We start from the raw sequence: 17311 nt of genomic DNA, 5'->3' as shown, positions 1-17311 counted from the left end.
TCTTGACTACTCAAAAATAAATAAATAAATACATAAGTAAAACTGACTTGTCGACTCTTTTTTCAGTGTTTTCCCTAATACGTGCTGCTTCTGGTTTTCTTCCGTTTCAACCCTCTTCTCTATTCCTCTTTGTAGTTGTCTCCTTCTCTGCAGTCTCCAGTTGAGGTGTGAGCTAGTGAACCTGTCTTCCCACTGCCTCTGTTCAGGCCCCTAATTCACTCTCACCAAAATTATCTCAGTAGCTTCCTAACTGGTACCATTCAAACGGTAGCCAAAATGAGTTGCTTAGAGTTCGTTAGTATATGTAATCTCACTAATCTTACCTTGAAGTGCTAACTCCTTAAAAGGCTTACAAAATCCTGAAAGGTAAGGCTCCTCCTATTTTTCCCTCAGGCATCAAATTCTCAGCATTCCTCACCCCAGTTTTTACTTCTTTCAGTTCCTTCACTACAGTGGCCTTGGGGCTTAGTTTGCATTTCTGTATTTCTATCCAAAAGGTTCTTCCCTGCCTCTTCTCTACTATGCCCAGTTTTCACTTTAGAAATTACTTCCTGAAGGAAGCCTTCCTTTCTTCTCCAACCACTGTACCTCCACTTCCAAGTTGTTCATCTAATGTAGGTTTGCCACGTGAGACAGGATGCTAAGTTAAATTTGAAGTTTACATAAATATCAACTAAGTTTTAATATAAGTATGTCCCATGCAAGATTTGGAATTACTTTTATTTACTAAATCTAGCAACCCTACTCAAGAGAGCTCTCATCACAACCAGTACCTTTCTTCATACAACTCTTTCTTTGCCTAGCAAATTGCCTAGAAAATAATTACTGAAAGAAGATTTGATAAATAAATGATGGAATATTCTTGATCAATGGAGAATCCTTTCTGGATATTGCAAGAGCAGTTCTAGGTCATAAAATAGGAAGCACTTGTGAAATATGCTCTTCAAAATGTAGTGAATAATCTTACAGATTTTTACTTATGACTTTATCAAAGAAACATGTTTATACATTTGCCTAAGTAGAACAAAAGACAGTTTTGTTGTTTTCAGCAAATACAGAAACATTTACTTTATAATTTTGGGTTTTGTTGTGGTGGATGCTTTTTGGCTGAACGTGATGAAAAAGTAACAGAACTATCCACTCCCATAATGACCAGGCGCCTTCTCTCTGTCCTCTTCCAAAATCTATCCACCATTTGAATCTATTTCCTTCAGTATTAGGGATAAAGTCTAGAAGGAGTTAAGTATTGAGAAATTTTTTCTTTCATATCATGAAGTCTAATCTTCCTCCAGTTAACCTCAGTCTCCTTGCTATTTACAGGATCTTTTCTAGATAACCTCACTATTTCTTCTAGCTTTATCTACTCTTGAGTGGGTATGAACCAACAGAAAGAGATTAAAGGTAATCTATAATATCCAATATTAGTACGCCATTACCAACTTGATATTTTGTTCAAGCTAGAGATTTTACCTAAACTTACACACTTATTCTAGAACTGCACTACCCAACTGTAATGACCAAACAAGTCTTTGATACATGGCTAGTCCAACTGAATAAGTAAATTGTAATTGTATTTAACTTTAATTTAAAAACAATTAAATTCAGTTATTAGGGATTTCCAAGTATGTTTGGTAAATGTGAGTTTTATGAATTTACTTTTCAAATATAATTTTTTAAAAATCAAATACAGACCAAATAAAAGAAATAGTATCTGAATTGAGATGTGCTGTGAGCATAAGATATATAGAGGATATCAAGACTTAGCATGATGTAGAATATTTTACAATGTGAAATATCTCATTGGTAATATTGTTTAAGATATTATGAGTTGAAATTATAATGTCTTGCACAGTTGGAAAGAAAAGTATTTTTAAATTAATTTTAGTATTTTCCAATTTTATTGAGGTATAATTGACAAAAATTTATGTATTCAAAGTCTACACTATGATTATTTGATATACATATACATTGTGAACTGGTTGCAACAATCAGCTAATTAACACATTCATCACCACACAGTCACATTAGCATTTATGTGTATAGTAAGAAGGTATACTCTGTTAGCAAATTTCAAGTAAACAATATAATACTAACTATAGTCACGAACATTTCCCTATTTCTGCCACCCAACCTCCAGCTACTGTTCTACCCTCTGCTTCTATGAGTTCAACATTTTTTAGATTCCACTTATAGGTGAGATTCTATAGTATTTGTCTTTCATTGTCTGGCTTGTTTTACTTAGTCCTCCAGATTTATCCATGTTATTGCAAATTGCAGAATTTTCTTCATTTTTATGACTGAATAATATTCTACTGTACGGGTATCACAGTTTGTTTATTTATTTATTTATTCATCCATAAATACTAAGATTTTTTCCCCATATGCTGGCAATTGTGAACAGTGCTACAGTAAACATGGGGATGCAAATATTCTCCTGATTCTTGAGACTGTGATTTCAATATTTTTTGGCTATATATTGAGAGGAAGGATTGCTTAATTGCTGATTCTATGATAGTTCTATTTTGAATTTTTGGAGGAAACGCCATATTGTTTTCCATAATGGCTATACCAATTTATATTTCTATAATAGTGTACAAGATTTCCCTTTATTCTACATCTTTTATCAACACTTACTTTAAAAAAAAAACAATAGCTAAACCTAGCAGGCATAAAGTGATATATTGTGATTTTGATTTGCATTTCCCTCATAATTAATAATGTGTAGCATCTCTTCATATGTCTATGGACCATTGGTGTATTTCCTTTGAAGAAATATTTACTAAAGTCATTTGGCCATTTTAAATAACCATTAGGTTATTTGGTGCTTTTTTTTCTTTTTTTCTGCTATCCAGTTGTATAAATTCCTTATTAATTACATATATATTTTGAATATATTTTCTCCTAGTCTGCAGATACCTTTTTGGGTTTTTGCTTGTTTGTTTGCTTTTCGGTACCATGGAATGAACCCAGGGTGCTTTACCACTGAGCTACACTCTCCTGTTCATGATGCTAACTCTCATGCAGGGGCTGTAGCCCAGGAAACAAGATCTGGAGCCTGGCAGGTGGAAGAAGATGCAAGATGCAGTTAGGATAGTAGACATACTTTATTCAGTGGTGATCTTAGGCTGCAGCCTCCAACTTCTAGCTTTACCATCCAGCCAGTTTTATTTTGCCCCCATTTCACCATTAGTCCCTAAGTCTTTTCCATCAAAACTTTTTATGTACAGGCCAAACAAAGGGGGCACAAAGCCAACAGTGACATCATTGGAGGCATGACCTTGAGTATATCCAGTGAATCAGAGTATTTCTGGCCTTGACTAACAATAACAAGCGATTTCTGGTTATATACTTAAAACATAAAATAGCCCACAGGAAGTCTTGGTGAAGGAACCTAACTGTAGCCTTTTGGGGCCTACCCTAATACTAATATTAAATAATTTATGAAGAAAAAATTTATTTTATACAATTATGGAAGGAGAATTCAAGGTGAGGCCTTGAATGATGAAGGCCTTCTTGCTAGAGGGTACTCTTCAAAGTCCTAAGGTGACATAAAGCATCATACTGCAAAGGGTACATCCAAGACACAGAAACAAACTGGTTTTTATAACAAACCCATTCTTAAGATAGCCAATTAACCCATGAATCCATTAATCCATGAATTACTCCTAATTACTTGAAGGTCACACCTGGTCTCACCTCTTTATCTTCACAATGGGAATTAAATTTCAATATTTGGTGGGGACTTTCAAACCATAACAAATTATAAAAAGGATGTTGAAAGCTTTTAAACAGAAATTTTTATGATTCTAAGAAGTTTTCTTTGAATGAAAAAACAATATGTTTTCCACAGAAATTCTTCCAATTATTTTCCTTTAGATTTTGTTGAGATACTAGCTACTTACAGCTGGCAGAGTTTGTTTTTTTTTTTTTTAAAGTTTCAAAGACAGTCTGGCATCAATTGTTTTTCTCCACTATATCACATTCTACTTCTACAGCTTATTCTGTCATTCAAAAAGCTTATTCTTCTCCATCAAATAATTCAGTTTATTAAAAATTTCTGACTTCAGAAGCAAAAGACCAAAAGTATACAGCCAAATGGGCCCCAGTTTGCAGTTTACTAATTCCTTTCATCTTATAATTTCTAGCCACCTTTAAGTACTTTGCACACATATCTTTTCTAAGAGATTTATAGTTAGGGAAACTGAGGCAGAGTTTAATGCATGTCACTATTTATGAAAAAAGAAACTGAGGATCAGACATTAGGAGGATTACTTAAAATCAAATAGCAAGGAAGTGGTGGAACTAAAAGAGAACTGCCTGATTCCAGGTCCTATGCTTTATTTAATCATTATGTATCTATTCTCCTCAGCAAGAAGCAGTTTTTCTTCAAAGTTACTATAGAGCTGAATGAACTTCACAAGTCTTTGACAACTTACATAGCTCTTGATAACCCAAATACTTTGATCTTATGCCCACAAACCATACAACTTAACCACTGATCTTACAAAACATCCTTCTCAGGATGTTTGGCTTTGTTTCCTTTAGGATCTTTCTGCTTATCATTTCATGTGTTTTTGTTCTTTCTTCTATACTACCCCAACTCTATTACACTAACAATAAATTTCCTTTGTAATATCTCTAGTCCTACATTGCATTCTTACTACTCTCTCCCTAGGTTTACTTTCTAATCTCTATTTTCTCCATTGTTAAAACATGTAGCCAAAGTATGTTTACACGATTACATATAATAATTTTAAAATAATGTAAGAATATCCTGGTTATCAGTCATAAGTGAGAAAGTGACTGAGTAGATCTTAAAATATTTTCCTAAACACAAAAACCCATCTAAACTTCAAGTAATTACATTACCACTTTTGGGCTCTCTTTTGACTTATTCCACCATATTAAAAAAAAAAAAAGCTTCTCCTTTCTTTATGCATTAATATTGGATTTTAAATTTCAATAAATTTAATTTCATAAGTTAAAGTTTTTCTATATATTTAAGACAAAAGAATGAGTTCTAATAATAACAATTACTTTTATTCTACTTTCTGGGGTTTTGTCCTCCATTTTTTTACTTTTTTAGCTTTTTTTTCTTTTCAGTTTGATTAAAGTGTAGCAAAGTGTGTCTCATCTCATTTGTATCTTAGAGCTAGAAACCATTCTAATGCATCCTATACACTAATAGTATTGGACCTTCCTCCTGCTTGAGGGATGAGAAGGGCTGTATCTTAATAGAATTTGGAAATGGTGTCAGAATCTGAGGTTTTATTTCTATAGCAACAGAGAATAATGGAAAGACTAAATGTCAAACACAGTCAATGTTGCCATAGTAACAATCAGTTGCTTTACAAAATATGTTTACTATTCCATTCAGGTTACTTTTTCAAATATGCTCATCTATATGAATACTCAAAAGGGAGGAAAAAGTTCAAAATTATTTAAGAAAAAAGAAGGCTTTCAAGAGATGAAAGCAATTTATTTTACCGTCCATTATTTAATAAAAAAAACCTCAAAGTCCACCCAAAAAAAAAAAAAAACAAAGGCTATAAGGGAAATAGAAATTCTCATTTCTGTTCCAATAAGTATTCTTCCTATTTGCAGTCAGAGAAATTGAAACATGGAATTTAAAGCATGTCTGTATTGTCATTTCACGATATTTCAAACCATTTTCTTGGAGCTTTTGAAAACAGGGAATTCTGCCATATTAAAATGAAAAAAAAAAAAAAACAACTTTTACTTTTTAAAGCAGTAACACTTAAGGGTACATGCTTGCCAGGCAAGTGTGATGGTCCTAGATCAAATTAGTTGAACAGGCAATAGTTCATTCTGGCCCTTCCAATTGTCTTCCTTTTCCTTATAGCACCCTCCTTCCCTTTCTAATAAAACATTCTCATTAAAGTAACACATCAAGACCTTCCCAGCTTCACAGTTTATTAGCAGTATGATTTTTGTACCTGTCTCTCTCTTTCCTGTAATTATTTCCATTAGACTAAACCCAAGGAGGACAGGGGACATGATCACAGTTAAAAATGAAGTTTCTAACACAAGGTCTGGTACATGATAGGATATAATAAATATTAGTCGAATAAGCTTCCACAAAAAAATATCCTTTGTTTTACTCTCTCTGAGTTCTACCGCATGATTAAAGCACCAAATTGAAAGTAAAGTGTAGACAGCAACAGCCTAATGGATTCCTAAAATACAGCATGATTTAGAAATGACTGGCATTGTCAGTTTCATTTGGGGTAGTGATTTGGGGGTACTCATGATAGGTTTATTCTACAGAAGCAATGTACTGAATGGCAGGTACATTTCTGACTTATCTATCAGATGTAATGCAAGCAGTGTGTGGGCTATAAAAATAATAGTACGTCTACTAGACTAAGAAAAAGTAGGCCCTAATCTCCATCATGTGGGATTAGGCCCCAACATCCTTAATAAGACTCCTGTGTTGCAAGAATTAAAATAAAGAGTCAATAAATGGGATGGACTCAAACTAAAAAGCTTCTTCTCATCAAAAGAAACAATCTGTGAGGTGAATAGAGAGCCTACATCTTGGGAGCAAATATTTACCCCTGACACATCAAATAGAGCACTAATCTCTAGGGTATATAAAGAAAAAAGCTAAACACCAATAAATAAATAAATAAATAAATAGCCCAATCAATAAATGGGCCAAGGACCTGAAGAGACACTTCTCAGAAGATGATATACAATCAATCAACAAGTACATGAAAAAATGTTCACCATCACAAGCAATTAGAGAAATGCAAATCAAAAACACTCTAAGATTTCATCTCACTCCAGACAGAATGACAGCTATTATATATACAAACAACAATAAGTGTTGGCAAGGATGTGGGGAAAAGGTACACTCTACTGCTGGTGGGACTGCAAATTGGTTCAGCCAATATGGAAAGCAGGATGAAGTTTCTTGGAAAATTGGGAATGGAACCATCATTTGACCCAGCTATCCCTCTCCTTGGACTATACTTAAAGGACTTAAAAACAGCACACTACAGGGACACAGCTACATGAATGTTTGTACCAGCACAATTCACAATATCTAAACTGTGGAACCAACCTAGATGCCCTTCAATGGATGAATGGATAAAAAACATGTGGCACATATACACAATGGAATATTACTCAGCAATAAAAGAGAATAAAATCATGGTATTTGCAGGTAAATGGATGAAGTTAGAAAAGATAATGCTAAATGAAGTTAGTCAATTCCAAAAAACCAAATGCCAAACGTTTTCTTTGATATAAGGAGGCTGATTCAGAGTGGGATAGGAAATGGGAGCATGGGGGGAATAGACGAATTCTAGATAGGGAAGAGGGGTTGGAGGGGAAGGAAGGGGGCATGTGGTTATTAATGATGGTAGTGGAATGCGATGATCCTTATTATCCAAAGTACAGGTATGAAGACACGAATTGGTGTGAATATACTGTGTATACAACCAGAGATATGAAAAATTGTGCTTTATATGTGTAATAAGAATTATAATGCATTCTGCTGTCATTGATGAATAATAAATAAAAAATAAATAATAATACTTCTTCCATAACTTCCAATCCATTTACTGAAATTATTTCAATTGTTCAAAATTAATTTGTTTCAGGATTGCATGAGCTTATCACCATCAGCCAATAGTGGTAATGCTGGCAACAGGAAATATTTCTAGGTGCCAGTAATGTGTAAACCAATTATACTTTTATAAGAGGAGTGATAATACTCCCTTCAAAGATCTCCATGTCCCAGTTCTCCAAATGTGCAGATGTTATTTTACATGGCAGAATAGATTTTACACATGTGAATACGAACATTGAGACAGAAAATTTTTCCTGGATTGTTTTGGTGGGCCCAATTTAATTGTAAGGGTCCTTAGAAATAAAAGAGAGATGATAGGAGTGAGTGTCAGAATGATGGCAGTGTGAAAACATGACCCAGCCATTCCTGCCTTTGAAAAGGCATTGAGAAGACCATGAACTAAAGATTGAGAATAGCCTCTAGAAACTGAAAAAAGTAAGAAATTAATTTTAAACCAGGGTCTCCCATGGTGGAATTCTGACCTCCAGAAATGCAAAGTAGTAAATTTGTGTTGTTCTAAGCCAACAAGTTTGTGTTCATTTCTGATAGCAGCAGTAGGAAAATGAACTTTCAAAGAGCAGTGATTCTGAAATGATTTTGTTTTGGCCCACTTAACTTTGAGTTAATAACCCCTAGCTCACCCACTATAGCTGTTCTGACTTCCTTGTGAGCAAAAGAACTCCAGTCATATTGAAGAGGAACAAAATAATAGTAATAATGAAAAATAGCAAATAATTTTTAAATGAAAAAATTGGCAGTAATAAAATTTTACAAACATATGAATAAATTAATAGTAATAAAACTACAACCAAATCAAACAAACAAAGATAATTGAAAAATAACAGTTTTTCCTCTAGAACATTTGGAGATTTCAATTACCTGCATATGAATGTACACAGAGGAAGTTTGCAGTATTGTCAAGCATTTTGTGAAATTGGACTCTTAGTGAACTCATGTTACTTTTATTGAGCATCAAGTTTTATTAACTCTTAACAACTAACTTGGTAGGTTACTTGAAATTACTCTTATTCATTTGAAAAACTAGAGTCTTTGAAACAAACTTTTATGAACCAAAAGACAACCCTTAGTTTTCAAACACCTCTAAGGTGAACAGCAGGAGACCAAACTGAGAAACAGTACATAATTATTCTCCCTGTAAGTCTTAGATAACAAACCAGAGAGGAAACTGGATAAGGAATGTCCCCTCATGCTTAAGATGAAGAGCCATGAGGAAGGCTTAAATGGTGAGATGAAATAGAATTTCAAATTTTGATTCTCTAGAGATAATCCCAGTCACCATGTAGACCATTGTAAATTAATTTGTTTACTTGGGGACACCTTGGTTTGAACTTTTAGTTTTTCATTTTATCTACAAATATTTTTAAATGTATCTCTAGAAAAGAAGGAACTATATATTATTATAATACCCTACACAATTAACAATTGTCGCAACCTAATCTAGGTATTAGAGTTACCCCGCCAGAGAAATTAAATGTGGTCATGATGTGATTTACATGCTGTGTTTTCTGAAAGTTCCCTAGAAATATGACAACAAATGTTCCAAAGAATAATATGGGAACTGCTGACTCACAGGAATATAAAGTCTTCATAGGTGATCTATTCAAATAATTGAATATTTCAATCCCATCTTTTCAATACCATCTAGAATTTTCTAGTCAAATTTCCCCAATTCTTTCATTAGTTCTCATAATAGAATTTTTAGCTTCTTTACACTTTAGTCCTTCAGAATATTTCTCTTCTATTTTAAAATATGACGTCCATATTATAAATACAAAAGCAATATTCTGAATGGAATCTCCCATGGCAGAATAATCAAACCAATATTTTCCTTATTCTCAATATTATGCTTTGATTAAGATAGACACTATTATATTATTAATATTATATATCAATCTATTGTTTGTTTCAATTGCCACATTTATTCATTCAACAAAAATTGGTTAAAGGCCTGATTCAAGAACAAATAAAATTCTCTGTTCTCATGGAGTTTATTCTCTATGACCTGTACTGTTGACTTATTCATGTATATATCCCAAATTTATTTTGAACTCAGTTTTAAATCTACTTCTCAGCCAGGTTCTGCCAGCTTTATACCACCCATGAGCTCTTGTCTGTATGGTACCTACTTCTGCTCTGTTCTTAAGGCATTTTAAAATATTTTGTTTATTATGTGTAAGAGTTGCCATTATTTTAAAATACACAAATCTTTAATGGAAATACTTTTATGCAGTTTTATATTGGTTATCATTTAACTCAAAACTATTTCCTGTCCTTACAGAAAACCACAACAACAAATAAAAATAAGCAGGTTTATATGCCCTACAAAACAATAATAAAAAACAAGCCTAAACAAAGACATAACTTCAGCACTTTATGAATAATGAAAGGAAGATGGAATTATGTACAAGTGAAGGAATACCAGTATTGCTTTATAATTAATTGCTCAACGACAGTAGAACACCACTGAGATATTTATTAAGAAGATATTTATTAAGAAGCACATCACTCTGACTTCTCTGTTGGCTATTTGATTACACTTGTTTCCATTCATGCGTGGGACATTATAAATTATGCCATAAAGAAAGCTGAACATATTTTTGTTTTATGTGGAGAACAAATGATTTTGCAGCATTACCGTCTAAAGTAATAACTGTAATTTTAAGCCACTTTTCATGAGACACTACTTTTGCAAGGATAGGTACACCTGAGGTCATTCAATTCAACATATATTAGTCCATAGGAAGTTTCTCCCAGTTTGACAAAAGCAAGGGCCTATTCAAAGTTCTGATATGACTGGTTATATTTCTCCCTCACCCCAAATCTACCCAATCTTTTTGATTTTCTTTCTTCAGTGTTTTTTAAAACTGTTCAACCCCATCTCTTCTGTGTTCAGGTTCTCATCTTTGCCTATAGGAAAGAGCAATTCCCCCAAATAATCTCATTGCTCCAATATGTCTTGATTTCTGTTGCCAAGATTTCGTAGTTTGAAGCTAGATCCACCTTGTCATGCTCTTCCTCAAGCATTTCTTATACCGATTCCTGTTCTCTTCCATACCCTACGTAGAATCTCAGAACTGCTGAGTCTTCACAAGATAATTTCCAAATTTTCTTGCCACCAACTAAGCTCTTACCTATACCTTTTATGAAGGTTTTAATTCTTGTGGGATTTTCGTCTCTTTGTATTATTTACTTAGGAAAGAACCCAGAGGAGATCTTAGGCTGTGACACATTCTAATGAATGGGTTGGCTCCAGTTTCTTTGGCAGAAAGAGGTGGTACAGTATCTGGGACAAAGTATTGGACATTGGTGAGAACAATGGAAAGAACAGTGGAGACACTGCCTAACTGGCAAAACAAATAAACTTCAGGATATCACAGGAAGGGGTTTATGTGGGAAATAGTGAAGGAAGAACAGGCAGAGATGGAGATCTGGTGGGTAGTAAGTTGGGCTAGTTAGTTATACAAAGGTATCAGAATTGCAGCAACACAGGAATTTTTAAGAGGCTGTGTTAAGGAAATATGCTATGGGCTGGGACTGTAGCTCAGTGGTAGAGCACTTGTCTAGCCCATGTGAGGTACTGGGTTAGATCCTCAGCACCACTTAAAAATAAACAAATACAATAAATGCGTGCTATCCATCTATAACTACAAAAAATCTTAAAAAAAAAAGAGGTGTACTATGTTGGACAATTTCTCTAAGCATACTTAATTCAGCTGGTTTAGGAAAAGCAGTCAAGATCTATCTAATCATTGTGTTCTAGAATTTAATCAGAGGGATATATTTTAACCATTAATATTCATGTTTAAAATCATATGCACTGATTGATTAATTTGTGGTGTAGTTCTTAGAGCAGTTCATTATAGTCTAAACATCACTGAATATAGATTAAAGGAGATTTGAGTTTGTTTCAGATTATATTCTGCAAAGATGACTGCAAGAGTTTCTCCCAACCTCCCTAGGGTTCTTCTTCACCGTGACCTTACCACCTCTGGATTAAGAGAAGTCTATTTCTCTTTCTTGTAGCTGGACAGGTCTTGTGACTATCCTGACCAAATCAAAAGAAAAGCAAACAAACAACTAAAATCAACCCAGTTACAATAATAACAAACTAGCAGAAGTGATGTTATGCCAGTTCTAGACATAGCCCTAACCTGGAAATGACAGCTTTCTTTTCAGCCTCCATAACAGAAGTGTGACCACCTGAATACTACCAAGCTGTGAGAAGCCCACATTCTATGGAGAGGTCCTAAAGGAAAAGACTTAACATGGAGAAGAAAAGATTCCAAGAAGCACTTGAAAGAGTTGGCAGACAAGTAAGTGAAGAAACCATCTTGGGAGATGAATCCTCAAGATCTGCCCCAACTGAAGCTTCATTAATCAGAAACAAACCACATAGCCAAAGCCTTCTGGAACTTCTGGAATCCCTTTTTTTTGGGGGGGGGGGGGAGCAGGGTCCAGGGATTGAACTCCGGGCACTGTACACTGAGCCACATCCCCAGCCCTATTTTGTATTTTATTTAGAGACAGGGTCTCACTGAGTTGCTTAGTGCCTCACTTTTGCTGAGGCTGGCTTTGAACTCACTGATCCTCCTGCCTCAGCTTCCCAATCACTGGGGTTAAAGGCATGTGCCACCATGTTCAACTCCTTCTGGAATTCTTGATCCACAAAATGAAGAGGGGGAGATAGAGTATTGATTTTAAACAACTAAATTTTAGGGTACTTTGTTAAATAGTAATAGATAAACAAAATAAGGGTTTTTTTTTCAGTTTCTATTGCATGATAATTTGGTGACTAAAAACATCCTACATCCACCTCTATAAACCATGTTTGCTGTTCCTTGCCTATCTACCTCCTATACTTGCAATATTAAAAAATGATAAATAGGAGAAACTGTGATGGAGGCAAGATGCTATTATTGCTCCTTGAAAAAATGTGTCCTGTTTGTAATACTGATTTGTATATGCCCATTATATATGTTTTCATTACCTTATGATTGTTCTTTCCCATATAAGTATGGATATTTGAGATGAGGTCATTATGTTTCTTTTGTAGACTCTGAGGAAGCTTTCAATTTAGGTTGAATGCCTTTTATTAAAATGAGAAATGACCCTGTTGTGTTATTCTAATTATAATCTTTTAAGCAATTTCTAGTATTTTTCTTTCCAAATATATTTTACATTTTATTCCAATGTGATGAGGAAGCTTTCCTATATTTTTTAAATTATCAAAATGATTTTTTCAATCATTTGGATAAATCACAAAGCCTTAAAGGATTTCTATGGCTCATTGTTTCTTGACTAAAGTAATTTGAAAGAGGAAATAAAAATCAATTCTATTTCTCTAAATAATAGGAGAGTGAAGGAGAAATCAAAAAAGCAGTAAAATTATATAGGCTGTTTGTTTTTATTTCTGTAGAGCAAGCATATTTTCATTTATAGTCAGCTGAGATATTCAATCTGTAGAAATGGTGAATAGTGCAGTTCAATCATTCTCAAACTTTAAAACATTCTAATTAATGAAGGAGAACTCACTTTTCAATAATAATTCCCATGAATAATTGCTTTATGATGTTGAACAAAGGCTAAATGTGTATTTCTTCTAATAATAAAATAGAAAACATGGACCAAATAAACTTTCCAAATTGCTACTTCTAAATATGGTTTCTGGGAATTGAGTGTTCTAGTCAGTTCAATACTCTAGTTAACAAACTTTTCATCGAGAGTCAGTATGGTTTCAAGACAATAGTACAAGGTTCTTCTCCAACTTTATCCTCTTAAGTAGTTGTGTGTCCTTGGCCAAAGTATATAACCATAAAGCAACAATTTACTTATTTGTAAACTGATAAAATAGAGATTTTACTATTATTATGATTAAATGATTAATGTAAAAAATACCTATCATTTTGCTTTATATTTCAGAATTTTAATGGAGTTTGTTGCTTCAGTATCTATCTTGGAGGCAGGACTGGCCATCTTGCTACCTGAGTCTCTGACATCAACCTTGTTACTTGTAAAATTACCTTTATCATTGATACTCCCCCACTATTTACTATTGCTCCTGTTAGGTCAGAGACAGACCTTCTCTTCACTTAAGGTTGCTGAAAGTATAACCTCACATTTTAGATTTTCAAATAGCTTCCTCTTCTAGATAAGCCTCCTTGAAGCTTAGTATGTGGAAACTGGAATCCTAACCCCAATCTACCTCTACCACCCACCTGTTAGCACAGATCCCAGTACTAGAAGTTAGATCAGTAATGTTCTTTCCTCTACCCCATGTGACAAACACACAATACACAAGACACTTCTTTGAGACTCTTAATTTTAGTATCTCTTACTTGAGAGTTTCCACATCTGTAGCTGGATTTGACCAGGATTCCTAATGACCTAGACCTCCTCATATTGGACTTTCCAGTAGGCGTGAGCTCCCTTTTGAAGCTTTTTTTTTTTTTTTGGGACATCACATCTAAAGATTCTAATTGCTTGGAGACATTTTCTACGAAACTGTCTTTTTGAACCTGCTGGTATCTATGAAGTTGTCTACTGCATCAAGATCTTTGGCTAGGCTTGCCTTGAGAATATCACACAGCTATTCAGTCTCGGCCTAGGTATAAAATGTTTAACTTTTGATTTGCATTTATAATGTGGTTAAATAAGCCAGGACAAAAAAGGGGGGGTGTCCTAAATTATATTCCTTTTACTAAAATACATTTTAGCAACTAGGTCACACATATTTGCATGTTTAAAAATTAAATCAATACAGTAATCAAACAAAATTCCATTAAGCTATGAAAGAGCAGAGCTAGAACTCTATGTTGTTTTTAATGCATACATTTAATTATCAAGGGATAAAATATTCAGAGGAAAGGCTGAATGAGCCCTTGGTTTTAAATAGATTTAACCTTGCAAATACTATGTGTATATCCAGCCTCTACTGCCAAAAATAAATAGTAAAAAATGCAATTTACCAAATATTCAAGAACAAAATATTAACTAGTGTTTCAGTAATGCTGAAATATTACCATTTAACATTCATTGAGCAGCTACAGAATGGAACACACTTTATTAGGTAGTTTGGGACTCCAGTAATTTTAGTTAGAGCAGATCTGGTCCTCAGGAAGTTCAAAATGAAATAAAGAAACAAGGAGGTAAATAATAGATATAGTATAAATATTAATTTATTTAATATTAAGTATAAAATTTGTTAGATCATTGAGCAAAACTACTATGTAAAAATTGTTATTTCAAACTGTTCTCTGTATCTACAGATATGAATCCTAAGTTGAAAAGCCATGTAATTATATTTGAAAAGAAAATTTTAAATGTCAAAATTAGAACAAAATCAATAATAAAAACCTCACCTTTGTGTGGTTCCATTATGAGCCTGGCACTGTTGGAGAGGTTCTTTTTATGCTAACACAATGGATTCTCACAGTGATCCTATAACAAATATGCTAGGATTATTTTCATTTTTCAGAGAAAGAAACTTGAGTCACTAATGTGGTAAACAATGTAGTGTAGAGCTGTCTGGCTTCCTATACCAAATTACTACTAAAGGGAATGAATAGCAAAAGAGTAATGACTTGTTCAAATAAAAATAATTTTACATTGTAAAATTGATTTTTAAATTTCTCAAATATTCACAAAGGACAGTATAGTACAGAAAACATTAGTTTCAAGAACAGTTTTGAAAATAGTCTTTTTCTTATAGGCATTTTCCTGATGAAGTACCTACTATGTTATTATGGACTAATATGTTAAAAGGAATTAGTTTATGTATTAGATTTCTTTAGAGAAGTAATGTTGGTCAGAAAAATGAGAAGGAAAGATTAGCAGAGGGGAAAAAAGAGTAATTGATGAAATCTACAAAGGCCCACTTCATTTTCTTGAAAATTTGTCCTGAAACATCTTAAAATTTGATTTACTTTTAAGGTTACTAGACAGAAGAAAACTTCATCACCTGGAACAATTAATGTTGGCTGTCAAACTACTTCATATTGTATTTAAATTAGTTTTGTCATTGGTCCTGATGTTGGGAAAGATAAAATATGCAAGTATCTAAAGCCTCAGTCATTCAACAAATATTTATTGAATATTAGATTATATAATATTTATTATATTAGTACCTAAGACATACTGGGTAAACTAGAGGCTGGAGATGTATCTGTGAAACAAAACTGACAAAAATTTCTGACTTAGCCAAACTTAAAGTCTATCAGATGTAGCCATGAATAAGGGATGGATCGCATAGTATCGTGGAAGATGAGCAGTGCCCTGAGATAACTAAAGGAAGAGCAGAGTGTGATGGGCTACAGGAAGGGGATAGTTGTAGCTTTAAGTAGAATGATCCTGAGTTAAGTATCACTGAAAGGTGATATTTGAGATTAGCTTTGAATAGGGGGATGGATTTAGCCACGCAAATAGCTGGGGAAATATTATTTCAAACAGAATAGCTAGTGCCAAAGCCCTTGGGAAGAAATGCTTATGCTGAATGAGGGTGAGAGTCAAAGAAAGAAAGTCAGAAAGAAAAAAGGGAATGGGTACACTTCATTGATGGTTTTCTTAGAAAAATTTGAAGACATGAGAAGGCTTTGAGCCAACAAGAGGCATGATCTGATCTACATATATCTTACTGGTGTTACTTGTGTAGGAGTGTAAGTGTAGTAATGAGACTAGGTAAGAGGCTAATAGAACAAGTCTTCTGTAAAAGAGAAGATGTTCTGTATAAGATTGAGGAAAAGGACATGGTGATTGTGGTTATTCTACAAAGGGGAAATCTACAGATTTTCTTAAAGGATGGACATAGTAGGGTATGAGCAAACAATGTCTACAAAACCTTTGGCCTGAGAAATTGGCAATATGGTGAACTCATTACTGAATATCTTGGTCGTCAAAGCGTAAGTTTAGTTTTGGAAATCTTGCTTTATTTCCTCTCTTTCCACATTTTTCTTAGAGTTGTAAGTAATGATGGGATTTGTTGTTACATACTCGAATATGCGCATAATATATCAATACAATTCGACCAGTATCACTCCTGAGTGCTCCCCACTTCATCCTCACCTTCGACACCCTGGTTCCTTCCCTCTAGTGATCTCCCTTTGATTTTCATAAGATGCCTGCCCACCATGTTCCCCCCTTTTCTCTCTCTAGTTTCCACATATGAGAAAAAACATATGATACTTTGTCGAGAGCCATCCATGGACTATGTGTGGAACAAATTGGCATGGAAGCCCAGTGAATAGGAAAATCTGGTATCTGGGAACTTCCAGTGGAAATCCTACTGTTTAAGACCTCCTATACTCATGTGATCTCCCATTCAGTTCTGCCAAAAAGGTCCCACACAGCACCGGAGAGGGGGTGACCCACTGCAGCCACCTAGCCATACAGTCTCTCAGAGATGGGTGTAGCCTAACAAGATGCCAATCAACTTATTGTGCAAGACACCATAAATCAAGACTCCACCCCTGAAACCTTATCCCTGACTTTGACGTACCCCCTTAAATAAAACCACTGGAGTCATTTTCTAATTGTTCAGTTCTAGCTCCTGTGTGAGCTGGACCTATCAGGTGCTCTGCTTTTAAACCTATTCTTTGACTCTGTCTTTTATTTCTTTACTAATTATTTCAGACTCTATTTTCTCCGGTGGCTTATCCCCTCCTGAACAGTAAAAATTACCCTGGCAAGGTGCTGGCTGCC

Source organism: Callospermophilus lateralis, chromosome 2 (genome assembly GCF_048772815.1).
Source record: "Callospermophilus lateralis isolate mCalLat2 chromosome 2, mCalLat2.hap1, whole genome shotgun sequence".
Taxonomy (NCBI): Eukaryota; Metazoa; Chordata; class Mammalia; order Rodentia; family Sciuridae; genus Callospermophilus; species Callospermophilus lateralis.
This window is presented reverse-complemented; position numbering follows the sequence as displayed.